At 45.7% G+C, this 26,151-nt stretch overlaps 1 protein-coding gene across 1 annotated transcript in view; it reads right to left on the bottom strand.

Moving 5' to 3' along the window:
• TTLL11 (tubulin tyrosine ligase-like family member 11) overlaps positions 1-26,151 on the bottom strand; it is a 189,550-nt gene that overhangs the window by 117,700 nt on the left and 45,699 nt on the right.

Below are 26,151 nucleotides of genomic sequence, written 5' to 3'. Positions count from 1 at the left end.
TTTTTTTTAATCAAACAAGAAGACAATAAGAATAGGCTTTGGTGCGTTAGAAAGAGTACTGGAGCGCGAAGCAGGACATCTGGACTCCAGAGCTCACTTAGGCAAGTAGCTTCTGGCTGTGTCACCTTGAGCGAGTCCCTTGCTGCCTGGTGACTGGGGTGGTTGTGCTGACCTGCACCATACAGGGGTCACGCTAGGGGTGACCTCCGCAAGCTCGGAGGTTTAGAACTGCAATGCACTGGCCATCAGTGCCCTTGACGGCTGTGTTATGAACACTCAGATGACATTAATCAGCAGACAGTTCATAGGAAGCTGCTGTGGCAGGGGATGAGATACGAGGGCAGCAGATTTGGGCTGGAGATTTATGAGGCACTTGAGAAAGTTGTCTGGGCATCTGGGGGAAACAAGCTAAAATATTTTGAGAGAAATTCGGCAACTGGAACACCAAGCCACAAAACATTATTAGCAGCGAGGGGCAGGTAAGAGGACAATTTCTGAAGAAATACTGTGTCTGCAGTGCCAGGGAAGCCAAAGCCGGGTAGCAGTGTCTTCTGCCACACATGGGTATTTGCATCCAACCTGAGTACCCAAGAGCCGAGCTGCCACACAGGGAGCATGTCTTCAGGAAGCGCCAGCCTCTGGTAGGCATTGACAGCCACCGAGCTATCACCAGGCAGGTGCAGGGACCAGTCCTTCCAGACTCAGGGGCAAATCCTTCTACTTGGACATTCAAGGTGATGCCTGGCCACTCCTTCAGTCAGAAGGAGAAGCTGGGCTGAGAAGGAGAACTTGGGGAGTTGGGTTCCCAAGGGCCAGACAGGAAGTTCAAGAAGGGCCAGAGAAGGGCAGGTGAGGCCTCGGAAGAACTGAGCGAGCAGACGGTGACTCCACATGAAGGGAGCCACCATAAACCACTGGTACTTCAATAAAAAATTGATTAAAAGGCCCTCCCTGGTGGCGCAGCAGGTTAAAGCACAGCTCTAAGAAGCTAAAGCCACTGTACCATGAGTTCGATTCCCGCCTGCCCCGGAGGTGATCCCTAGTGGGTTAAAGCACAGCACTAAGAAGCTAAAGCCACTTCTGCATGAGTTCGATCCCCACCTGTCCCAAAGGTGACCCACATGGCGCAACAGACCTCTCCTTACCCACCCGCTGCTCCCCTCAGCAATGTATTTCGTCGATTTGCCTGTTCTGCTCCCCGCTCTGTCTCTGGTGAAGCCTTTCCCTGCCCCTGCACCTCTGGCCTGTACCCCAGTTCTGTATGTATAAATAAATAAATCTTTTTTAAAAATGAAATTATTAACATAAATCTAAAGAACTGAGCAGACAGCAGCAGATAGCTGCCACAGTGGATCATGTATGGGCAGAGAGAGCAGGTCTGTTGAAGAACTGCAAATAGTTGCAGTTCAGGAGTGAAGTGAAGAGAGGGTGCCCAGGACAGCTCACCAGTGACACTGGCAGGGGCCAGAGAGCAACACAGCAGCAGCAAGACCACAGCAATACTGGTCATGGGTGGTCAGGCACTGTTTGAGCACTGTACTGTTTGTCTCATTTAATCTTCAATAACTCTGTCTTGCGGAGGAGGAAAGGGAAGACCAGAGATGTGAAGCAACTCGCTAAGGGTTGCACAGCAAAAAGGACATGGAGCCAGGATGTGAACACAGCCACAGAAGCGACCCCAGAGCCCACGTCTGAAATGAATGAGGGTTACACGTGATGAGGGTCGATGGAGATGATCACACTTGGGTATGAGACATGGCCTGATCGAGAAGGTCCTGGAATATAGTTTTAGGGAGTTCAGACAATGTCCTGAAATCATGGAGTCTCAGGAGGGCTGGGAGGAAGAAGCAACTTAATTAGCTGAGTCCTGTAGCAATAGCCCTCTGGGTGGGGTAGAAAATGGAGAGAGTGGGGGCAGAGAGAGTGAACTGAGGCTGGCAGTGGAAGGAGGCAAGAGAGAGAAAGATTTTGGAAATATAATCGACAGAGGGGTGAGGGAAACAGGCATGCAGGACAACTGGCAAAGCCTAGGGCGGTGGTATACCCACAGGAAATGCCTGGGGAGCGAGGGGGGGGAGGCAGGGGGTGAGCGGGCAGGAGTCTGGAGGGCGCAGCCCTGGCGTCACTGGCGATGCACGTATGCAGCCTGGGAGAGAGATCGGGGTCCCAGCCCCCCGGTGACGCTCACCGGACCGTGGGATAACTGCAGAGCCTCTGCGCCTTGGGATTACATAAGTCGAAGGCTGTGAGCCGGCAGGGCGAGGTTGCTGTGGTCGTGGGACGTCACTCCCCTCCCACCAGGCCACAGGCTCGCTGAGGAAGAGGGCCATGCTGATGTGACTCACTGCTCCTGGTATGTAGCACAGGGGGTGCTCAGTAAATTTTTCATTTTCCAAGGTGAAATTAGGAGGACGATTGATTGCTGTGGCATCTATGAAGCCCGGGACATTCGCGACTTGATAACTAGTGGACAGATTGCCAGATTAACCAGCTTCTCCTACAGAAACAGCACTGCTTTAACAAATAAGGGAAAGAAGACAGGGCAAACAACCATTTGGGGAGCAAACACTGCTGTACAGTCAGGATCTGTGGAAGCCTCACAACAATCCTGCAAGGAAATAGAGGGGCTCAGAGAGGTGGATTCTCAGGCAAAGGTCACACAGCAATAACATCATTTGAAATCAAATCGATCAGATTCAAAAGTCTGTGCTCTTTCCAGAAGTTTTCCATATTTACGTTGGGAAAACTCAGAACTGTTGGCACGTAGGGAATTTTGCTGAACGGGCCAGGGACGGAAGGAAACTGTTGCAAATACCGAGTCGTGACCAGCCCCATTCACCTGCCTTCACGGAGTGGCCAGTGTGAGGAGAGCAGTTCTCTCCAGTGCAGCCGGGAGCCACCTGTACCCCCTGTACCCCACACCCAGCCAGGCCAGGCCACAGAGGTCAGTGCACACACGCCCGCACGCAAGCAGGCTAGACACAGCAAAGCCAGGGACTGGCCCAGGGCCTCGTAGCAGGTGGCAGGGTCAGAAACAAAACATCAGGTCTCCAGATGTCCACGTCAAGGTTTGGGCACCTACAGAGGTCTCCCGGGAGGGCCCTTGGGGCGGAGGACCATCACACCACGTGGTCTGGCGTTGGAATGAGCGTTGGGGCTGAGGGCTGTCCCCTCTGGGAGCTGCAAATCTCCATTCTGGGGAGAGGGAGGACACTGAGGCCAGAGAGCAGAGGGAAACGGTCTCCCTGCCTGAAGGGGGCCACCTGCAGGGAGGTGGAGCCAGCACCCCCAATGCTGCAGAAGCGGGAGACAGAAAGGAGCCTCCCCGTGAGCTTTGCCCCCAGTCCAGCCGCTGTTGGTGCAATTTCCTGGACCCCACTTTTAGTGAGCAGCAACTTTATGGGGGCCATAATCTATCTACCATTAGTGAGCAATGAAAAAGCCACTTAAATGCATCTGGGGCTATAAAACCTGCTTAATAGGGGGAGCCAGTCATGTCTGAGACTTCCACTTTCCTCTCAGTTCTCCCCGTAGCTGAGTGCAAGGAATGAACCAGAATCCACCCCCTTACCTTCCTCACAGTCCAGTCCTCCCTGGCCCACCCCAGCTCTCCTTCCCTGCTGGGCCTGAAGCTACATCCTAAGGGCTCTGGGGACCCCTGAGCGAGGGGGCGCCCAGGCTGCAGCCCCTCTTTACCCCACCAGGTCCTGGTGTCTGTGGACCTGAGTGTCTGGGAGCCGCAGCGCACGGGGCAGGCCTGGGCTTCGGGTTCCAGTCTCAGCTTGGCCAGGTCCTGCGGAGCCCGTCACTGCTCCCTCTGCACGAGCACACCCACCTGGGAGAGGAGGGCACCTGCTTTCGAAGGCGGCTGTGAGGAGTCCAGAACTCCTTGCATTTGTCCTTAACACAACCCTATTTTCTATTATTGTTCCGTTTTACTCTGTTGTCGGCTCGGCCAGAATCTAAATTCCCACCTATACGGGTGCGGCCCTTGGGGGCCGGGCCTGGCCCCTACCTCAGTTCTTCCCGGTGCCCCGGGGTGTCAGACTCCCGCGTCCCCTTCTCCTCTGGCCTCTCCCAGCTTCACGCACCCTCCTTCCTTCCCTCAAGTCTCCTTCAGAGAGGAGAGGGCAGCACAGCTGAGGCAACACTCCACTGCTGAGTAAGCTCCCCTTCTAGCTAAAATCGTTTTTCCAATCCTGAGACTTTCCTGCTAATGAACTGGCTAAATAGTCTTTAGCTCACCTCCAAATGCACACAACTGCATTGTAACCAAAAGCGTTTCGGCTGCTTTTTTCTCCTTACCCACAACATAAGCACCATAGTGCTACGGCTCTGGCACACTTGACATTGAACTTCAAAAAGAGAGAGAGGATATCCATGCCACACTCCACAGCGCTCAGGCCAGGTATCCTCCTCCCAATACTCTACTCTTTAGGCTAAAATGGTCCCATCGTGTGTGCGGTGGGTCAGTGCCAGGTCCGTGAATGCGTGTACGGGAGTCCAATCCTGTGTGTAGCATTTCCAGGTTAATACTTAGTGAGTGGAGATGCCCCTCCCCCACAGGCCAGGATCCTACAAAAGAGGCTGAGTGGACTCAGCTGCCCCTCGGAGGCAGCAGTGCGGGCTCTAGGCCTCTGTCCTTCTCTGGCCCCATGGCCTGCAGCTTTGTCGGCAGCGACTGGGTGGACCCCCCCCACTCTCTCTCTCTGCTCAGGGCTGTTCCCAGGCACCCAGGTAACACTGTCCTGATGCTAATCCTAGCCGCTTTCAGCCGCAGACGGATGCCGAATGTGCCTGAATGCGGCGACTCCCATCTCGGTCACGCGCTCTGACGGCCGCCGGAACCACAGACAGCAACGTGGACGTCACCATCCATCTCACGTGGCCACAGTGAAATCGCTGCCTCTTTCCTGTCGACTCCCCCACGTTCCCTAGTTAGTAAATGCGGCCACCCCTGTCCCCAGGCCATCGCCTACATGCCCCAGCCCGCTCTACGCCAAACTCGGGCATCTCTCCTTACTTCATCTCACTTTCCTCCACGCCTCCCTGCAGCTCACCTGTATCGCTGCCGTGGCTTCCTCAGTCACCTGCAGGGCTGCAAGAGCTCCTGCTGTTTTTCATCCTTAGAAGCAGCTCTGTGAGGTGGGCCCTTGTTCAGTGGCGCGCTGTGTGAGGCTGCCATGTTGGCTGTTTCATGTGGTTTGGCGTCACACTGTTGTCACCTCCCCCCCATCACATCTTGATAAAAGAAGTTACCCCTCAAGGTCAATGTGGGCATCAGGGAGCCAGGAGGAGCCCCGCTGTGCGTTCGCACTCCCAGAGGCTCTACCTTCCTACACAGTCTCGTCACCTCTCGGGAGTCACATGCCAGCCCCTGCATGGACCGGTGGCTTATGCTTTGGACCGTGACGAGAGAGTCGCCGACCGCCCGTGAGCGCCACCATGTTCCCTGCCTTCAGCGTGTCGCTACTTCCTCACGCCCAGAGTAAGAGTAGCTACAGGTGCTGGTTTTTCTTTCTCGTGTGTGTGTGTGTGTGTTTTTCTTTTCTTTTTCTTTCTTTTTTTTTTATCTCCTAAAGATTATTTTTCCTAAATGGTTTTGGGAAAAACTTTCTCTGCCTCGGTTTCCTCTTACATACCGTGGAGATAAAATATTTACCTCATAGGGTCTCCCATGGTGGCACAGCGGGTTAGGACGCAGCAAGCTGGCCACAGCCGCTTCAGTGCGAGTTCGATCCCCAGCCCTGGAGGTGACCCCATGGCCCAGCGGACCTCTCCTGACCCACCCGCTGCTCCCCTCAGCAGTGTACTCCGTCGATCTGCCTGTCCGCTCCCTGCTCTGTCTCTGGTGAACTTTCTCGTTGCCCCTGCACCTCTGGTTTGTACCCCAGTTCTGTATGAATAAATAAATAAATCTTTAAAAATATATTTCTACATCATAGGGAATGTCTTAAGAACTGAATACTACACACCTAGCTCTTTTAAAAACTGCAGTTGGCAAGGGACCATGGTGGAGAATTATGGGTATTTTGGGGGTGGACTAATGTGGTAACATACGTTTGTGAAGGTGTGAACTGATATCCCCAAAACAAATATAGTGTATAAACTGTTACTTCGATGAACATAATTTTTTAAAAATTAAAAATTAAAACAAAGACCAGACAAGTACTAACTGCTACACGTGTTCCCTAATGTTATCTGGGGGACGAAGGGCAGGCCAGTGGGAGGGACCAGATTTTCCTCTCATTGACTATCACCTCTTAGTCAGACATGTACTCTGTAGATTATGCCTTTTATACTGAGCCGTAGTGGGCACACAAATTTAGATTGCCTTCTCCATGCCTGGATCTATGGCAAAATGCTCACCACAGCCAGTTTAGTTACCATCCATCTCTATACATCATTACAAATGTTTTCTTCTGGCGATGAGAACATTTAAGCCCTTGGCAACTTTCAGATAGAGTTACAGCTTTATTAACTCCAGTCACCATGTGCTCCCTGGCAATCCCAGGACTTAGTTACTTTATAACTAGAAGTTTATACCTGTGGCCTTCACCCATTCAGCCAGTTTTTTGGTTTTGTTTTCTTCGTTAGAATCCTGTGTTATGTGGGTAATGTTGTGTGGAGACTTTCTTGTATTTTTTTAACTGAGGGGGCGTTGGCTCAGGACACAGTCTATGATTCAGAGACACAGGTTCCCACCTCTTGACCTTCAGACGCACATCACCTGACCACATACATCATTGAGACCCCTTAATCCTGCACCACAAATGGGGCCCCCTCCCATCTTTGCTATTCGCCCTGGAAGACTTGATTCTAGCGTCAGATTTCTAGGCTGCAATACTATTTTTAATAACAAATAAGAGAGCTGAGGTTTGGAAATGTAGGGGTACTGCGGATCACACTGTTAGGCAGTGATGAACCAAAACATCGGTGGTAGTGGGGGGGAAATCTTGAAGGGCAGGAGGGGCAGGCAGGGAAGTTGGCAACTCTGGAGACCGGCACCTGGAGCCTGGACACTTGCTGACCTGGGCGCAGTTGGCACAGCCTGTGGGCAGCGGCAGTGCCCGAAGACAAGATTCCAGTCTCCTGGGCAAAACCCTTGATGAGAACTGACAAACCCAGAAACCAATCTCGGAGAAGCTGGCCTGGCAGCCAACTGCCTGCCTGGAAGTGGACAGTCGCTCGCCTGATCGTTTACCCCGGGAGGGTGAGAACATCAGCTCCCCGAGCCTCAGAATTTCAACCGCTGGTTTAAATTTCAGGGAGAAGCAGGAAGGTGTTGACATGTAAGGAATTACTTTCACATGCCTTTGATCACCGTGAAGCTCAGGGGATGTTCTAAATGAGCCTGCTGGCTGGGAGCCAAGCTGGGCTGGGTTTTACAAAGCACTCCTACTGCGCTGCTGAAGGCCAGCTCTATAAGCTACTTTTCCTTAAATAAACACCCTCTGTTTCCCTCGCTGCTGTATTGCCATGGCAGCAGGTGGCCTCGGACAAGGAGACCTTTGACTGGGCTCCGGATGGTTTGCCCCGCGCCCCTTCCTGACATCTGGACAGTCATTTAACCTCGGCGGTCACCGAGGGTGGCCGGTGAAAACTGCCCGTCTCCCTTAATAAGTCAAACAGGGCGGCTGCCTCTCTGTGTGGGAACGTCCTCCCCTGACTGTCCCCCCTAATCTACCCTCTAGTTGGGACTATCTTACCGCCCCCCCAGTACAGTGGCATAAAGTCTGGAGGGGAGTCTGGTCCCCTCTAATGCCCTGGACCAAGCATAAGCCCTAAGTCCTTTCCCTAGAGCCCAGATGTGACCAGCCTGCAGGACTTCATTCTGGACTGGCAGAGAGCAGGAAGGAACTAAACAGAGAAAAGTGTGCAACAGGGTCATTTTGTGAACAGCCACTGTGGTCTTAGCACCCACACTTGTGCCCTTGGGAAGCAGAAGTGCCTAACCCTGCCCTTGGTGCACATCTGGATGCCCAGAAACCCGGGTGAGTCACCCCGAGACTGAGCCAGAGGAGACCTCAGCCCGGGCCTGTAGACAGGCAGCTGTGTCACACCTCCACAAGACAGCATTTCAGGCTGTCAGGACACAAACCCGACCCAACAGCCACAGAGACAGACGTACAGGAAGCAGTGGGGTGTCTGATCCACCCGTGTCAATATCCTCACCCGTCAGGCGGCAGTTACATAAGCCTCTCTGCCTCAGCACCTGCCAGACCTGCAGGACCAGAGGACGCTTAAAAGTACAATGTTCTCGGAGAACACGCACATTCAGACTGGTGATGCAGACGCTTATAGCTGCACCGTGAGAGAGGGCCAGCCCACGCTGCTGGTCGCTGGTGACTTCCGTCCCTGGGGACGATAACATTAAACATACAGTTGCCCAGGACACTGTCTACTTTCTGCACCCCTTGGTTATCTGTCTAGGGTAGCAGAGATAAATCTGAGTCCTCTTACTCTGATACGTCATTTATCCTGAGCTGTAAGCCCTGTCTAAATGTCCAGAAGTTGCTTCAGATGTTTCACGGATGGAAGGAAGGAAGGAAGGCGGGAAGAGAGTCCTGCCACGCCGGCTGCTTTGCAGTGGTAGCATCTCATCTGACTCGCGTTCTGGTGTTTACCTGCCCTCAGCCCTAGGGGCAGAGTTAGTTGGGTTTTGGAGGAGGCAGCCTGCTCAGAGGGTGAAGGAATCACCCGGCCCCGCGGTGCCAGGGGTGTGTACTCCACAGTCCACCCTCCCCCAGACTGTGCTGCCTCAGGGAGCCGGCCGAGGGCCTCAGCTGTGTGGCCACACGCATGTGCTCCTGGCCCTGTGATTACTTCACCCTCTGAAGTAATCACAAAACCCAACTAACTCAGCCCTCCCTGGTGGCGCAGCAGGTTAAAGCACAGCACTAAGAAGCTTAAACCACTTCCACATGAGTTGGATCCCCGCCTGCCCTGGAGGAGATCCACATGGTGCGGCAGACCTTTCCTGACCCGCCCACTGCTCCCCTCAGCAGTGTACTTCGTAGATCTGCCTGTCTGCTCCCCGCTCTGTCTCTGGTGAATCCTCCCACCCTCGGCATCTCTGGCCTAAACCCCAGTTCTGTACAAATAAATAAATCTTTAAAAAAAAAAAAAACCCAACTAACTCTGCCCCCAGGGCTGAGGGCAGGTAAACACCAGAATGTGAGTCAGATGGGACAAGACCACTCCAGGTGCGTGATGGGGGCCAGCCTCTGTCCCACTGATCATCCAGCAACCCCAGTGCCAAGTGTAGCTAAGAAAGCTCAGGGGACATGGACACAATTGGGGGACTCCTGACGATCACCAGGGTGTCTGTGGGGCCATACAATGTCCATGGGGCCGAAGGGCCAACCACCTCTAGAAGGGCAGGAAAGGAAGGAGGAGCTACAGGCAGAAAAGTCCCAAGCCAGGAGGGAACCACCTCCAAAAATCCTAAATTGCCCATTTCTGAAGATGATCAATGACAGGGAGCGGCCTGGTCATCTGTTCAGGTGAGGTAGAGCTGATGAACACAGATGTTCTCGGGTTCTTTCTAATCCCCGAGGCGTGGTTAGTCTTTGGTACCAATTCCTTCTCCTCTGGGCCTAATTAGTAGCTCTGAGAGGCCGGGTGACTTGGCCACGTGTCTCACCCCCTCTGGGTCTGTTCCCCATCTGTACATGGAGGCCTCTGTCTCTGGAGGGCCAGGGCTACGGCAAGGATGCCTGCAGGAAGCTGTGCTGAGAGCTGACCGCCTTCCCTCTTGTGTGGAAGCCCTCCCGGAGGACACGCTCTCTCCCGGCAAGGTATTCGGGTCCCCTCCCCACCCAGGATGGGAGGCAGCTCGGGATCATCCTAGGTCCCAAAACAAAAGACAAAACTTGTAATGTTGGACATCATTCTGGAAAGTGTTAAAAATGAAATGCCAGGCCCTCCCCGGTGGCGCAGCGGGTTAAAGCACAGCACTGAGAAACTAAAGCCACTTCCACATGAGTTCGATTCCCGCCTGCCCCGGGGGTGACCACATGGCGTGGCAGACCTCTCCTGACCCGGCAGCTGCTCCCCTCAGCAGTGTACTTCGTTGATCTGCCTGTTCTGCTCCCCACTCTGTCTATGGTGAAGCCTCTCGCCACCCCTCTCTGGCCTGTACCCCAGTTCTGTATGCACAAATAAATAAACCTTTAAAAAAAATGAAATGCCTTCAAGCAATATTGTAGGATTTGTGTTTCTTAAGGAAGAGAGATGAAAATGCTTCTGTCTGTTAAGACCCAGCAGTGGTTCTCAGTGAGGCTGGCACTGCCACCTAGAGAGGGTTTTGGACATTTCTCAGTGTTGTTTTGGCTCTAGAACAGAAGTAGGGCTTTGCTGGCATCTGGGGGCCAGGATCTGAAGGCTGCCCCTTGACTGCACCAGTCTGTCCTGCCATACCTAGAACATGGCTCCTCATTATAAACAAGGTTAATTTTCTACGCGATTTAATTTTCCCCAGAACACAGCAGCCCACTAAAGAGAGGGAAAGTAGCTTTTCCTTTTTTCCCCTGGAATTTCATCAAATTGTCCAGTATTTCAGAAGTGTCCCATCCCTGACATCTCGTGGCTGGTGGAAGTGAGTCACCTGCAGAACACGCAGTGACCCACAGAACACGCAGTGGCTATGTGGATTACAAGCACGTACAGAGGGAGACCAGAGCGAGGGAGAGAGCAGGGGAGGGACAGAGGGAGAGGAGGGAGAAGCAAATGTGGTAAATGGTAACACTGGGTGCTCTGGGTGAAGGGTGTATAGATAATCTTTGTTTTATCCTCTGGTTTTTCAGTTAGTCTGAGTTATGTCAAAATAAGCTGAAAAAATGGAAGGGCCAGTGGGTGGCCCAAAAGGACAGGGCAGCATCATGCCCGGCTCCGTGCTAGCCCCGAGAACCTGTCCATCTTGTCTAGTCTACTAGAAAATGTATGGAGTTAATTTCAGGAGGAGGGTGAAGAAGTGGCTGCATGTTTGGGTGAGAGGAAAGGACGAGAGAATAATTGCATTAACCAGGCCAGAGAATTTGATTACGGCATCTCGCTCAGCCCAAATCCCGGCTTTGCTTCGCCTTTCATTAGACTCCTCCAAGAGGCAATTACGCAGAAAAGAAGCTGAACCAGAAACAGAGCAGAAGCGATTTCTTCATTTCGTTGGAGATGAGGGAAGAAGGTACAGAGGAGCAATTGTCATCATTTCCCTTTGAAATGGGCGCTGAAGTCAAGATGGGCTCAACTATTTTCTTGTAGAAAATTAGACATCGCCACTCCAGGGAAAGGCAAAGGCACCGAGAACTTTGGCAAAATGAAATGAAAGAACAGAAATTGAAGGGTGAAAGATGACCTTTTACTTGCCGGGGGAGACGATTTTAAAGGGTTTTTTGACCTTTAAAATAGTCTCCCAGAAAAATGTTGAGCTCTTTCACCTTTTCTCTTTAAAACCTTGCCATTATGGGGGACAGCACCTTACAGCCACGCCTCCCTAATGCCACATTCATCCCCAGACGCCCCATAATAACTCAGCCCTGCGAAGTGGCCAGATTGTAATAGCTGTGATTTAAAACACTAAGTGTATTTGGGGCCAAATTGAAGTTTAGAAAATTAAACAATAGAACGGCTACTCTTAAAAGGGTTACTGCAAAGAAATGTGTGGGTTTGGGGGAGGTGTGGGGCCGGGGAATCTAAGGGGAGAAAGAGTTAAGCCAGGCTGGGATACTCAGTGGGCCCAAGTGGAGTCTCACTATGACCTTCTTCTAGATGATCTATCATCAAAGAATGAGGTAACGAGTCTCAGAATTAGATTTTTATTAAAAATTAAAATAAGTCCATTTACACATTTCCAACCAGCCAGAAACACCCTGAACACTTTGTCTAAGCAGTTTTAGCTCCAGTTTAAATTTCCATCCCAGACTGAGAAAGCTCTATCAATATTTATCCACTTCACACACATGGCTAGGAGCCCCTCTGTGCTGGGAATTGGGGAGACAGCGATGGATTGGACCAGGTTCTAGCTCCCCAGGCCCTCCAGTCCAGCAGGGACAGCAGATAAGTTAATGTCCATTCACTAAGGAGATACAGCCTGCTTCTCGTAGCTTCCCTATGATGCTATAAGTGGGGAAACTGAGGCAGGCTGTAATTAAGTAACTTCTCTGCACATATTCGTGGAAAGTGATGAAGAAAGGATTTTAACCTGGGTCTATACTGACCCCAAATCCTCACCTGAATCCAGTCAGCAATACTACAGTAAAAGACCATTTTGGGGGCCCTCCCTGGTGGCACAACAGGTTAGGACGCAGCACTGTGTGAGTTCGATCCCCGCCCCAGGGGTGACCCACATGGCACGGAAGACTTCTCCTGATCTGCCCACTGCTCCCCTCAGCGTGTACTTCATCAATCTGCCTGTTCTGCTCCCCCCTCTGTCTCTGGTGACTCCTCTCACCACCCCTGCACCTCTGGCCTGTACCCCAGTTCTGTATACATAAATAAATAAATCTTAGAGAAAAGATCACCGTGTTGGTGAGGGGCTACAGTGGAGGGACAGTATAAAATTGGGGCCCAGAGTCCATGGGTCAGAGTTGCAGAGGGTGGCGAGGGCAACGAGAGACAGGGTTTTGGAAAAGGCCTTCAAGGACAGGCCACGGTTTAACCACGTGTTTCCACCCTTTGATAGGCGCTCACCGGCACTTGGGACCACAGGCAGTCCTCTGCACTGTTTCAGCTGCCGGGAGACCCGTTTGTTCACCATGGTAGTGGGCTGCAGCATGAAAATAAGCTCTCGAGCTGTTCTTCCCCAAATAAAGAAAGAAAAGACCTTCCTAGGTTTGGAGGCAACAACTCTGACACAGAGAAGCTTAGTAAGAGTTTGAGCTGGTGCAGGAAGGGGACCCCCAGCAGAAAACCAGGCAGCAGGTCCCAGAACTTGGGCAGATATGAATCTTTCTGAGTGGGTTTGGAGGGAGCCAGCAGGAAGGCTGTCTTGATTTAGCAAGGATCTGCTATCAGTCTCTGCCAGCAGCCCCACTGGGCTGCTTGGGAGGGAATTTGCAGCTCACCTCTGGGGAGCTCCAGGGAGCAGGTGAGGAGGCCACAGCCAGTCCCGGGGGTGGCTCCAGATGCTGCCTGGTTGCGGCCCTCATTACCAGCACCTCAGTAGCCCCGGGCTACACGGGCCTGGCCTTTGTAAGAGGATGATTGATTACATAAGGCCCTTGTGTTCCAGCTGAAACCCTGGCAGCAGGAATTTGTGCAGAATTTTAACTCGAGCAGGGAGTTTTGTGGGAGTCCAGGAGAGCCACTCACAGGGGGGACACCGTCCATCCTCCTCTTTCACAGAGTAGTGCTGAAGCCTTGGGAGGGGGTGGGGGCGAGGAGGCAGAAATGATGCTTTGAGTGAAGAGATGGCACAGGGGTAAGACACCAAAGCAACAATAGCCGAAATCAACAAGTGGGAGAATATCCAACTGAAAGGCTGCTGCACGGCTCAAGAAGCCAGCGATGAAATGAAGAATGGGGAAAATACTCAAGAACCACAGATCCCATATGGATATATCAGCTGCCCAAAATGCATACTGAACTCACACAACTCACAAAAAAAAAGGAAAAAAAAACCTAAATAATCCAACTGAAAATGGGCAGAGGACTTGCACGGACATTTTTCCAAAGAAGACATGTAAATGGCCAACAGGCACTTGAGATGCTCGCTGAGCAGTCACTAATCACCAGGGAAACGCATGTCAAACCACAAAGAGGCATCGCCTCGCACTCATTGGCAAGACTGTAACTGGTGCAGCCACGACGAAGACCAGGATATGATTCCTCGAAAAAAATAAAATAGCACCACCACAGTATCACATAACCCCATCCCTAGGTGTTTGTCTACTTAAAAAAAAAATGGAATCACCATCTCTGAGATACCTGCATCCCCGTTTTCATCACCACATTATTTATAGTAACCAAGACGTGGAAAGAACCTACGAGTAAACTGAGGCTGCACTGGCTAAATCACAAGGGATGTGTGTAGGTTCCATTAATATGATGGAATAGTATTCAGGCACGAAGAAGAAAGCCCGCCATCTACAACAAGGATACGAGGCCTTATGCTAAGTGAAATAAGTTCTGAGAAAGACAAATAACACAAGATCTCACTTTTACGTGGAATATTAAAAAAAAAAAGTTGCGCTCACAGAAGCAGAGTAGAGTGGTGGGTGCTGGGGCGGGGGGTGGGGAGTGGGCAGAAGGTGGTCCCAAGCACAAGCTTCCAGTGACGAGATGAGAAGTTCTGGGGGACCTGACCTCCAGCATGGGAACTGTCTATGGTCAATGACACTATACTGCAAATTTGAAAAGACCTTAAGTGTTCTCACCACACACACTGCAATTAGTCAGGGGATGGCTATGTTGACTAACCTCTGTTGTGGTGATTATTTCACATTATGGTTGGTGTTCTTGTGCATCCCTGTGTATGTCATCACATCCCTCACCTCACATGTCAACGAGTCATATGTCAATTCATTTTCAATAAAGTGGGAGGCAAAAAAAAGAGGTGGAGCCAGGACCCGAACTGGGTGTTACTCTGGCCCACATAGTGCCTTGGGCTAAACTCTCTCAGCCTTTCCCAGCCCTGCCATGAATTCAGCAGCACCCTCAAGGTAAGCAGAGACCACACACTTCTTGTCTTTGACCCTCGGTCCACCAGTGCTGGACACAAAAGGAGACTTATAAATATCTGTGGACTCTGGGTCAGAGTCAGAAGATGGGGTCCTGACTACCAGTATGTAAGCAAGTACGTAACCCTCCCTGCTCGGCTTGCTCACCTGCAAGGTGCTGGATTCGGACACGGTGCAACAATAGGACAATGGGATCTGGACCCAGCGCCTGTCTGACTGAGTGAATGAACACCCTCCATCCAAGAAATCCATAAGGGCCACGACATATCCAACCTGTTTCGTATCCCTAGCACATGGCATTTAGTAGGGCTCAGGGAATGTGTGAACTCATCTGAGTCAGACATCTGAGAGCAATAGCAGTTGTCCACTCATAAATAACCATGAGCAAGGCCGTTCTGAAGCTCCACTTCTTCATCTGTAATTGGAGATAATGAGCCCTCCCCCAGACTGAGCGTGCATAAGAGAGGTCACGTATAGAAAAAGCACTTGGTAAATTGCACTGCCCTACACAGAGGCCGGCTGCCACTTGGGCTACTAAGAGGACCAAAGGATCCTTTGCAGAGAGGAGCAGCATCTTGAGCTTGAGATGATATCATTTTTTCCGGTAAACAAATTGAGCTGTTAAGCAAGGGGCACAAGAACAGCATGAGAGATCTAGGCAGGAGGTGAAGTTCTATTTTTGGCAACAAAGGCAATAAAACTTGCAGCAGATGGGAGGTGAAGCCATGTCTCCGACAGTCTCTGCCAGCGGCTCTGAATCATCTGCCTTCTTCTGACAGCGAAATCTCGAGGCTTCTGTCTTTCGGTCTTGTACTCCCAGAGCCCAGACCAGGCCTCGGCCTGGGGCACGCTGCTGCATGAGCAGAAGGCTCTCGGTCCTCACTTGGGCTTTGGAGCCGGCTGCACATACCCGAGAGCTCTGTGTGGGGTTGGAGATTGGGGCATCGCAGGCTGAGGCCAGCCGGCCTCACTGGCTGGGCCGCCTCACTTTGGCTAAGTGGCCCACGACCGCCCACACCCTTCTAAAACAACAGGCCGGGATGTGTTGATTCCCTTCGCCTGGGAGAAGCTGTTTTTTGATAGCTGCCATCAAAAATGTTAAATCACGGCATCTGCATATGAACTTGCAATTCAATTTAGCAAATATACGGGAGGATCTCCTGTGTGCCAGGCACTGTAACAGGCACTGGGGTTGCAATGATGAATAAGGCATGTCTACTCACTCGCTGCCTTGGGGGAATTTAGAAAAGGAGAGAGAGATAATACAAGTGTTCACTGACAGTGTAACAGACGCAAGTACCAGGAAGCGAGAAAAATCAGGGGCTGTAGGGGCTGGTCCCAGACTGAATCGGGGACAGGGTAGGCCTGGCAGGGAAAGTAAAAGAGAGCAGGGGTCCGAAGAACAGTGAAGTTATTCTTGGAGCTGAAGGACGGTGGCTTTGGAAGTGGGAGGGGCACGAAGCATGAAGACAAAAGGCAAGCCGGCCTGCAAGCGCCATAGAGAGCGGCACCCACAGCCCAGACAATGAAGGATCCCAGAGGGAGAGGCTGCCAATGCAGCTTGCCGGGGGCGGGGGGTCACTGCAGAGGAGAGCAGGAGGCACTAGAAAGCGAGTAAGCTTCTCCCACTGGCTGATGCATCTGGTGGTCCGCAGCCAGCCAAGTCAGCGTATTGTCTCCGAGAAGGAAACCGGAGCGTGATCAGCGCAGCCGGGTTACTGGCCGAGTGTGGCGTCAGGACAGGAATGCACGCTCCCACTGCAAACCTGCTTTCTGCTTGGCTCTGACCCACTTTGAGCTCCACATTTTCCTAATTCCTAAGCCCAGCGGAGGATATTCTCTGAGGTTTTTGCAAATAATGCACTTTGCTCAGCCTTGAGGAGCTGAATCAATAAAAGCTAACTTCAGCTGGTAACTGAGGAGGAAAATGGAAGCAGCGCGCTTGCTAGTTCCCTCCAAGAAATTGCAAGACTTTATCGAACAGGTTTTTGGCTTTATTCACTAAAAAATTCTTCTACTATGAAATACAAACTCCTTCACCATAATAAATAGTGTTTTGATAACAAAACTGTACTTTTCTCAAATACCCAGATGGAAGACCATATGCAAAATAAACTCCAAGGAATTTTTTCATTGGCCATCTGCTAAAACTGGAAAGAGAGCTCACATCCTCTAGTCTTCAAAAATTTCCACTAAGAATCCTACTTGCTTCCAGCTAGTGCCACCTGCTGATCATATTCAGGTACCAGTTTTGCAAATGGCTATAGCAAGGGGGATGTGGGTCTCTCTCTTTCTTTAACAAAATGAACTAAATCCTAAATGAAGCAAGAAGCAAAATGCCTGCAAACTATTATTCCGTTTTGGAATATTTTACAGCAACTCACACCTCCTCTTGTAGCTGCCAAGAGTCACAAAGTGAAGTCCCTAGGCTAATAACTGCCCTGCTTCCTCCAACACACACACACACACACACAAACACACACACACACTCCTGGGAACACCCTGCTAAGGCACTGAAAGGCAGAACATGGTTTACTGTCAGAATAAAGTGCACCATTGCTAAGAAAGTCTCATTTGGCTTTTATTGGAGAAATATAAATAGACACATCCTTTAGTATGGCAATTCCACTTTGAGACCTTTATGAAGTGACACAGATACAGATGTGTAAAGACACTTATTAGAGGGAGTGCTTGGCAGCATTATCTATTGAACCAGAAATATGACAGGTACCTAAATATTCATCAACTACCTCAATGATTTTCAAAGTCCTAGGGCATTCAAATGGTGGAATACTATGCAGCATTGACATAGAACAGTGTCTAAAACATATCAATGGGCTAAAGAGACTATACGGTATAATTCTACTTAAAAAAAAATCTCTGTCTGTTCCAGTGCATGTCTCTCTATACAGAAGAAAGCTTTACAAGGAGAGGCATGAGAGTGTTCTAGTAGTTTCTGATGCTTAGGAACTTTTGACGTTATATATTCCTCTATCATTTGAATTCTTAATGTGAATGCATTGTTTAGGATTAAAACAAAGGAAATGTTTAAAACAAGAATGCCACATGTTTGTATCAGGTTTACTGCTAATCAAGCATTTGTCATCATCAAGTACTGGACAGCCATCATCACTCAGTGAATGTTTAATAGGTGAAGAAATGGAGCTGCTGGGTGACAGGGCTTGCCTGAGATCCCATGAGGTATCAGGAGAGTTCTGCAATGACTCTGCAATTGTGCCAGGCCTGAGTAAGCGGCCTGTAAACCAGTGCCATTTCAGAGACAAGCTTCCTTCCCATGAAGGAATTACCCGATCCAGAGTACTTTTAGCATCATTCAAACAGATGTCGATGCCTCTGGGCTTAGATGCTAAAGTGGGGTGAGCCCAGAGCCATTGCCAAATCCTACCTCCCCATTTTGGTGATAAGAACATCTCCCTCTTGATGGCTAAAGCCAGAGAGCACTCAGTTAGGCAACAAACACTTGCTCAGGTCTTAGCGTCCATGCTCCATTTTCTCATTAAGCCTCCTCTCTGGCTTCCCTTCATGGCAAACAGCACCCTCACCAAATGCCTCATCATCTTCTTTCTTCCTCATCCCCTTCCTCATCCAGTCTGTCCCCAGCCCTACAAAGTACATATTCCAAATATTCTTCGCAGCTGGCTCTTCTCTACCTAATGTTCTTATCTCAGCACCTGATCACAACATCAGCATCTCTTTTGCCTGGACAAGTAGAGTCCACTTCTCTACCCTCCCAAATCTACTCTGTCCTTTGCCAACAGGTTTCTAGTGAGAAAATCTGCCCACCCTCCTGCTTACCCTGACATAGAGCCCCTGTGGCAATCCCGTTAGCACTCTCTAACCTGACAGCCCAGGTTCCCCTGATCTCTCACCTCACTCACCTCAAACCCTCTTCCTCTAAGCTCCAGTAACACCAAGCTAATTGTCTTTCCAACATGCCATACCATTTCATGCCTTTGCACAACCTACTTACATTAGGCTAGAGCACTCTTCTTTGGCTAGTCTGCCAGGTAAACTCATTATTTCGAAATCAGGTCAATTACCACCTCTACAAGGAAGTCGTCTCTCTTTCCTCCATTCCATCTGCCCTCCACCTTGCCCACTTTTACCCTCTTGTCACACTAAGAAAAGTTTTACTCCTTTCTCTGAAATATGCCTGTAACCAACACACAGATGTATCCAAATACTCTCTTATATTATAGCACAGGAGGTAAGACTATTAGCTCTGGAGTCAGTCTTCTACGCTGTGCTACCTTGGCAAAAATACTTGGCTCCTCTGTGCAACTGTTTTTCTCTTATGAAAAATGAAAAATCCTATTGGGACTGTTGAAAAATTTTTAATTATGTAATCCAACTTAAAAGACTCAATACATGCTGTTCCTTTTATTGTTACATACGTCTTTATTCATAGGGCTTCCACTTTCATCCAAGGAGTAGTAGTAGGAGTTAGATTTACTCCCTCACCTGAATCAACTAAAACATGGACAAAATACAGTAAACAATGCATCTCAAGGTGGTCGGTGTCAGGAAACAAAGACAACGATTCCTGACAAATGGAAATCAAACTATGTGAGTCCTGTGGTTGCCCCGGTTTGCTGCCGTGAGAGAAAGAGTCCAGCCCAGTGGACTCAATTGGAGAAAATGGTGTGGAGACACCAGACACACTAAGATGGCTGGAGTTCTTAGGACAGAGCGCTGGAGAAAAGACTTCATCATAAGAGAGAACTCTGGAGATCCACAGAAGCTGTATATTTGGCTGAGTACAGATCATGCACGTGTGTGAGTAGACTGAGACCAAAGGAAGAGCCACCCAAAAGAGTTAGCAGTAGCAGTAACGTGTGCCCACACAGAGCTTGAGCTAGTGTCTGTTCGTGCCAGTCAGACTGCAAAGCACCATTAGTCACAAGTATTAGGTAGTGCACGTGTAAGACTTTGCCTCAGTAGTGAGGAATAATTGCCTTAGAGTGAGCACTGTTTCATTGCCACTAACAGACCTTCTAAACAAGAGCCAAACCTATTTCCAAGTAACTTAACTGGGTCTCACAACAACATTCAAGAATATTTATAGGAATGTAAAAATATGCAACATCCAAATAAGGTAAGGTTCTCCCTGTCTGGCATCCAGTTAAAAATCACCAGACATAAAAAGAAACAAGGCAATTTGAGCCATAAGGAAGAGAAAATTCAATCAAAACTAACCCAGAATGGGCAGAGTTAGAGTTAGCAGACAATGACATTAAGCTAGTTTTATAATTCCTTTCATATGTTCAAAAAAATCAAGCAAAAATATGGAAAAAAGACCCAAATCGAACTTACAGAAATAAAAACTACAATATGTGAGGTGAAAAGCAGTGCAAATGGAATTACCATCATATTGACTCCAAAGATATAAAACTTGGTGAACATGAAGACAAAGACTATGGAAACTCCCTAGAATGATACAAAGATTTTAAAATGATCATAGAACATCAGGGAGCTGAGGGACAACCTCAGATGACCTGCTTTGTGTGTAACTGATGTCCCCCAAATGAAAGGCGGTAGAAAGGCCAAAAAAAATCTGAAGAAATACTGAGAAGTATTTTTCAAATTTTATGAATATTATAAACTCACAAATCCAAAAGCCCAAATGAACTCAAACATGAAAAAAATACACCAAAAGACAACATAATCAAATTGTTCAAACCAGCAATAAAGATAAAATATTAAAAGTAGTCAAAGAAAGAGAACATTATAGTCACCAATCAAAGATAATGTCAAAAATAGATTTTTCAGAAACAATACAAAAAGGCAAAGAAGCAATGTGCTAAAAGTACTGAAAGAAAAAAAAATCAGCCTTGAACTCTAAATCTAGAAAAAATAACTTTAAGAACCAAAGGCAAAATAAATTTTAAGAAATACAAGCAGTGAAAGAATTCATCACCAAAATACACTACTAAAGAAAAGTTACAGAAAGCTCTTTTAGGCAAAAGAAAAATGGTACCACACAGACATGGATCTAAACAAAGGGGACAAAAACACTAGATATTGTCACTACATGAATACATATGTGAATTTTTCTTCTCTTAATTTAAAACTCTTTTAAATACAATAGATTGCTTGAACAAAAATAAGGACCGTATAGTGTGGAATTATAGTATTTATTATGGGTTCTCATGTTATAAACTGCCTCAGTGCAAGTTTAAGGTAGATCATGATGAATTAAAAAACACACACTATAAGAAACCACTAAAAACAGAGTGGCAACTTTGAAAAAGAAGAAAAATTGGAGAATTTACACTACCTGATTTCAAGACATTATAAAACTATAGCATCAAGACAATGAGGTATTGGCATAAAGATAGATAACTATATCAGTGAAACAGTGGAATAGAATACAAAAAATTCAGAAAAATACACATACTTGAGCAACCATTCAACATAAATGCAAAGGCAATTTGGGGGAGAAAGATTGCTATTCTCATCAAATGTTTCTGAAACAACTGGATATTAATAAGCAAAAAAATAATTCACATACACAAAATTTAAAATGAATCATAGGTAGAAAGCTGAAAATTACAAAACTTCTAAACAAAATCATAAGAGAACATCTTGTGAGCCTGGGTTAGCCACTTTGAAAAGCCAGTTGATACTTGCTTCAAAATAAAATTTTAAATTAAAACCTACTATTAATATAGGATCCAAACATTCAATATTTAAGCATTTACTCAAGTGAAATGAAAACACATGTCCATATAAAAACTTACACAAAGATATCCACAGTATTTATTGTAATAGGCAAATACCAAATACAATCCAAATGTTCAGCAGCAGTTGACAGTTTAATAAGCAAACTGTGGTACACTTATAAAGAATAATCAATAAAAATAAATGGATTATTGATGATTACTACAACATGGATGAATCTCAAAATAATTATATTGAGTGAAAGAATGCCCCACTCCAAAAGATCACCTGCAGTGTGACTTCATTTGTATAAATTACAAACTAACTTGACAAAAAAATCAAACCATGATTGCCTGATGATGGAAGGGAGAGGACAGAAAGGGGAGAAAGGAAAAATGACATGAGGAGGCATGAGGAGGCATTCTGGGGTGATGGATATAGTCATTGTCTAGACTATGGGTATGATTTCATGCATTTTCATGTATATCAGTATAACTAAAATATTTTCAATTTATTAAAACATTTTCAGTGTATTATTTCAGTTATTAATTAAAATGATTTTTAAAGCATGAGACAAATAGGTTATCTGCATAACCTCAAAAATATCTCTCCACAATGATACTTAATGGTATTGTAGCATTACAGGGAATCAAAATTATCAATAGAAAATAAAGACATCTTGATATTATGTCCCTCCTGATGCTATACTGAGGAGGTCACAACATCATTTTTGCAGTGCTATTACAAAAATATGTGTAATCTAAAGCTAATTTGGAAAAAATCAGCCAAAAACAAATTAAGGGATGTTCTGCAAAAATAACTATTGGCTGATTTTCTTCCAAAGAGTCAAGGTCATGAAAGACAAAGACAGACTAAGAAACCATTATAACTTGGAGGAGACTAAGAGAAACAACAATTAAATGCAGTGAGGGAACATGGTGTAGGTCCATGAAAAAAATAATATATTAGTAGGACAAGAGGAAAAATGCAAATAAGATGTATAGGCTATTTAGTAATATTATATCAATGTTAACGTTCCAGTTTCAGCAATTGTATAATATGGTAGCGTGAGGGAAGTTAAATGAAGGCAATATAAGTGCTCTTTATATAATCTTTGCAACTTTTTTGTAAGCCTGAAATTATTTCAAAATAGTTTTTAAAACTGAAGGCAAAATAAAGACATTTTCAAACAAACAAGCTGAGAAAATCTGTCACAAACAGACCTGCACTACAAGAAATTTATTAAAGAAAATTCTTCAAGTTGAAAGGAAATAATTCCCGGATGAATTCAAGAACTACATAAAGGAATGAAGAATGCTGAAAATGTAAAAGTATGGGTGAATATAGAAGCCAAATATATTCATTTTTTTTAGTCTCTGCATAAGATAATTAACTTTCGAAGCAAAAATAACAACAATGTATTGTGAGGTTCATAGCATAAAAATAAAATATATGACAACAGCATAAAGAATGGGAGTGGGAATACAAGTACACTGGTGGAAAGTACTTATATTTTACTTGAAGCATAATATGAAGTAACACACACTGGTAAATGTGCTAAGTTAAAGATGCATTGTAAACCCTAGATTCTAACACTAAAACTGAAATAAATTTTTTAAAAGGTGTAGTTGGTAAGCCTAAAGAGGAAATCAAATAATAAAAAATCCAATTAATGCAAACAAAGGATAAATAAACAAGAAATAGCAAGATGATATAACTGAATACAACATAGATGATTATATTAATTATAAATGGCTAAGCAGGCTAATTAAAAGGCAAGGATTGTCAGATTGGACAAAAGACCATAACCCAATCACATACCTTCAACAAGAAGCACTCTTTTAAAATGCAGACAGATTAAAGTAAAATATTAACTCACAGCAAACTTGAAGTGCTATATTAATAACAGAGTAAACTTCAGAGCAAGGAAAGTTACCTTATAAAGAAGCCACATCGTCAAGTTAGTAACCGAGCTTTCAAATGCATAATGTAAAAATTGACAGAACTAAAATGAGAAGCAGATAAGTTACAGTGAGAGTTGCAAATTTAAATAAACTCTCTCAATAACTAATAGATCAAAGATGGAGTAAATTAGTAAGAAAGATATACAGTACCAAGAACTAACTTCAACTAATTGACAATTATAAGGTTCTGTACCAGCAGCTAAGGAATATATGCTTTTTTCCAAATACATATGGAACATCCACAAACAATATGGGCCACAAGACAACTTTCAGTAAATTTTAAAGGATTGTGATTATACTCAATATACTCTCTGATGTCAACAAGATTAAATTATAAATCAGTGAAAAAAGATACTTGGAAAATTCCAAAGTTATTTTAAGAATTAACACATTCCTAAATAAACCATGAATGAAAGAAGAAACTCCAAGGGAAATTAGAGAACAGTTTTAGATAAGTGATAATGAAAATATAACACAAAATATTTTAGATGCATCTAAAGCACTGCTTAGAGAAAAAATGCATTGCTTTAGTATTTAAGGATCAATGAATCAAACTAAGTCATATGATATAAATTAAAATTTTAAAAGTCAATTGGGATATCTATATATTAGCAACAAAAAAATTGGAAAGTGAAATTCAAACACCACCACTTAAGGGATAAATTCAACAAAATGTGTATCTGGCCTGAATTCTGAAAATCATAAGGAGACAAATTAAGGAAAATTTTCAAATAAAGGAGAAAAAAAGTCATCAATTAAGTAACTTTACATTGGTAAGATGGCCACTTTTCCAAACCAATCTGAATATCCAATGCAATTCCAAGCAAAGTCCCAACAGGATTCTTTTTAATTTTGTTTTTGGGTATTTTTTTTAAAAAGATTTATTTATGCATAAAAGTACTGGGGTATAAGCCAGAGGTGCAGTGGGGTGACAGGATTCACCAGGGAGAGTGGGGAACAGAGCAGGCAGATCCACTGAAACACACCACTTAAGGGGAGCAGTGGGCGAGACAGGAGAGGTCTGCTGCACCATGTGGGTCAGCTCTCTGGCCTGCTGGGGGATAGAATTGGTGCTGCAGTGGCTGGTGACAGCTTGATAGTGCTGTCTTTAACTTCTGTACCACCAGGGAAGCCTTCTTTGTAATTTTTATTACAAATTATTTTTTAATATGAAAATGCAAAGGACATATAATAGCCAGACCACCACAAAGGACATATAATAATCAGAGCACGACAAAGTAGAAAGATTCACCCTACTTTATTTTCAAGATTTGACTATAAAACTATAATAACTACAATAATGCAGGATATTAGCATAAGAATAAACATATTGATGAGTGGAACAAAACAGAGTACAAAAACAGATCAAAACATATACGTCAATTGGTTTTCAACAAGGATATCAAGCCAATTTAATAGGGGAAATGACAGTCACTACAACAAAAGACACTGAAACAGCAGAATATTCAAATAGAGAAAAGTAAAATGTCAACCTATTCTCCTGAGAACTAACTTGAAATGGATCATGGAAACTATGAAAGTTGAAACTACCAAGCTTCTAGAAAAAAGTGAAGTATAAACCTTTATAAGCTTTAGTTAGGTAAAGATGTCTTAGATGTTACAAAAGGAAAGTATAAAAGAAAAAAAACATAAATCAGCTTCTTCAAAATTAAAAATTTTGCTCTTCAAAGTTAAGACTTGGAAAAGTCAAGTGCAATAAAACATTCACAACATATACAGAAATACATCATGAAACATATACCAAAGACTTGTCTCTAATTATATAAAGAACCAACAAAGCTAAAAATAATATGCTCATTAAAGTAAGCAAAAATTTTGAATATACACTTAACAAAAGAATATATTCAAATATCAAAAAAGCATTTGAAAAGATGCCCAACATCTAGTTATCAGGGGTGGGGTGAAAATTAAAACCATAAAGGTATATAATTATAATTTGCCAGAATGCCGAAAATTCAAGACTAACAACATCAGTGCCAGCAGAAAGTGGTACAACCACTTTGGAAAACAGTTTGGCAACTTACAAAGTTAAACATACACATATCAGGCAGTCCAGAAATTCTATTTCTAGTTATTACCCAAGAAAAATGAAAACTAATATCCACAAAGTAACTGATCATAATTAGCCACTGCAGTTTCATTTCTAATGTCCCCTGAACTAAACTAATCCAAATATCCACTTATTGGTGAAGGGATAAATAGACTGTGGTATATTCACATGGAACTCTATTCAGCAATAAAAATACAAACTACTGATCTACACAATAAACACAGATAAATCTCAAAAAGCATAATTCTGGAAAAATAAGAAATAGAACTTAAGAGATACCTACTATATGAATTTCTTGAACAGACAAAACCAAACTATAACGAGCATGCAGATTGGAGGCTGAGGATGGGTGGCAACAAGGCAGAGGAACTTCTGGGGATAATGGAAATGATCTTTTCACTTAACTGATTTTGAAAGTATAGTCGGTACCTCATTCAAATTCAGCCTTGGGGAACAGTTAGGTATAGATGTAAAATGAGAAAGAAAGGTATTTCCAACCACAATAACATACGCAGAGCACAGAGGTGTGGGGTAAAGTTGATAGCTTATTTTTTAAATTAATGTTACTGAAGCGTAATTTGCATACAACAGCACCCACCAACTTGAGGTTCATAATTTCATGGACACTGACCCACGTGACCAGCATCCCATAGAGCTTCCTTTTAAAAAGGACCCCTTCGAGCTGTTTCTGTGTTTGACAAATTACAACTGTATTACAAACCTCCTAAGTCAGTATTAAACTGAAGACAGATAGCAA

Source organism: Condylura cristata, unplaced genomic scaffold (assembly GCF_000260355.1).
Source record: "Condylura cristata isolate star-nosed mole 26May11 unplaced genomic scaffold, ConCri1.0 scaffold00006, whole genome shotgun sequence".
NCBI lineage: Eukaryota > Metazoa > Chordata > Mammalia > Eulipotyphla > Talpidae > Condylura > Condylura cristata.
Note: the sequence above shows the minus strand (reverse complement) of the source record. Positions and strands in the feature narration are given on the sequence as shown.